Below are 2,259 nucleotides of genomic sequence, written 5' to 3'. Positions count from 1 at the left end.
AAATCACCAATCCTAGCACGGCGAGGGCTCGGCTCATGAATATTAATTAGGTCATGCTACAGCCTTCCAATCGAACGGCGCGCTTTGGAATATTAATCAAGCACGCTGACGTTGAAGAATTTTTCACATTTTAAATGACTTTAAATTATATGTAAATCTCTCGGAACAAACTAAAAACAAAAAAGCACTGAAAACATATAATGCTCTGAAAGCATTGAAATTTATATATTTTTCTTCCTTTATTTTCTTCTCTTTTCTTTTATCTCTGGCATGCAGCTAATGTTAATTTGATCGTGTGAATATGTAATACCTCTTGTGGCACTGAATTAATAAAGCATTAAAAAAAAGGATTGTTCTTGTATTGTATAATTTTTTACCTCTTTGTGTTCCAATGGCGAAGGATATATTATTTTAAATTGTTTTGCTGTTATGCATTTTATTGTATAAAACGTAACATTATTATTACGTTGTTATATAATAACAATTTGAAATTGTTGACGTTATTTTGTTGTCGTCTAATAGGAAAGCGCGCCTCTAGAATATTAATCGAGCCCGCTGACGTTCAGCTCTCACCCTCCAATGGGAGGGCCGGTCTCATGAATATTAAGTAGCAAGCCTTCGCCGTAGTAGTGTTGGTAAATTCGCCAGCGGTTCGTCAGAGAAAACGCCTTTATGGAGACAGGAGCGACCTGCGCCGAATTCGGATCGGATCTCAACAGTCCGATGTTTGTGATGGAGCAGGTCTGAGATCAGTCTGTCTCTAATGCAATGCAATGCAGGATCTGTGCAAATGTGCCATTTTCTGCATCCTCATATTAAAGTCACCAGCACAGCAGACTGTGAATGTCTCCCTCAAGAGGAAGAAGACTAATATATGCTTTATTTGGCTTAAAACAGCGGTTTGCAGAAGGTTTGTATTCAAGTAGGCTATATATAAATGAGATCGGGGTTAGTTGTCACACGCTTTGTATGTTTTGAGTCATAAATGCAAGTTTCTCTAGCAATAGTTTTGTATTTTTTAAACAGTTCAAAACTCTACAATTATAATCATTTTCAAATAAAGAGCACACATGCATTAAGACAAAAGTCACTAAATGAGAGGAGATTTGAAACCCTAACCTGAATGATTCAACCCCAGCTAACAAAAATAGCTGACCCTGCAGCACAGAAGCAGTCATGAGTAACACAGGTATATCTGTAGCAATAGACAACAATACATTGTATGGATCAAAATTATACATTTCTCTTTTATGACAAAAATCATTAGGATATTAAGATCATGTTCCATGAAGATATTTAGTACATTTCCTACTGTAAATATATCAAAACTTCATTTCTGATTATTAATATGCATTGCTAATAACTTCATTTGAACAACTTTAAAGGAGATTTTCTCAATATTTAGATTTTTTTGCTCCCTCAGATTCCAGATTTTCAAATAGTTGTATCTCAGACAAATATTGTCCTATCCTAACAAACCATACATCAATGGAAAGATTATTTATTCAGCTTTCAGATCATGTATAAATCACAATTTCGAAAAATTGACCCTCGTGACTGGGTTTGTGCTCCAGGGTCACATATATGTTCTAAGAACGTTGTGCTAATGTTTGCATTATGTTATTTACAAAAAACCATCCCATGAATAGCGTATAAATAACGTTTTGTGATAACGGCTTGATTACATTATTATAGACCAGATAACTCTGAATGAACGTTCAAATAATGTGACTGGAATGACTTTAGTTCATTACTTAGAGAATCCTGAGAACGTTCTGAGAACATCTCTGTTAGCTGTTCTCAACAGTGTTCACATTATGTTTTAAATGTTGTACATTTATAAAAGGTATTGATTGCAATTTCTTTCATTATTGCTACATAGTTGTTTTACAGTTTTATTCTATTTGTTTTCTTTTTATTTATTATATAATTTTTAAAAACGTAGCTACGTGTACTGCGTTAAGCTAACTGAGGCTTGTTATAGCACTAGCTATCATTGCTCTTTTGTTGATTCTGATTGCTTCCACTGGCCTCATTAGTAAGTCGTTTTGAATAAATGCGTGTGCTAAATGACTAAATGTTTATAGAAAAGTTTAGAATATGCAGTTTAATACACTGCAAAAAAAGATTTTCTTAGTATTTTTGTCTTGTTTTCTTGTATAAATATCTAAACATTCTTGAATCAAGATGCATTTACTGGACAAGTATCAGTAAGTACTTAGTAGTTTCAGTAGTTTTTCCTTCAAACAAACAAAAATA

Source organism: Barbus barbus (genome assembly GCF_936440315.1).
Source record: "Barbus barbus genome assembly, chromosome: 24".
NCBI classification, from domain to species: Eukaryota; Metazoa; Chordata; class Actinopteri; order Cypriniformes; family Cyprinidae; genus Barbus; species Barbus barbus.
This window is presented reverse-complemented; position numbering follows the sequence as displayed.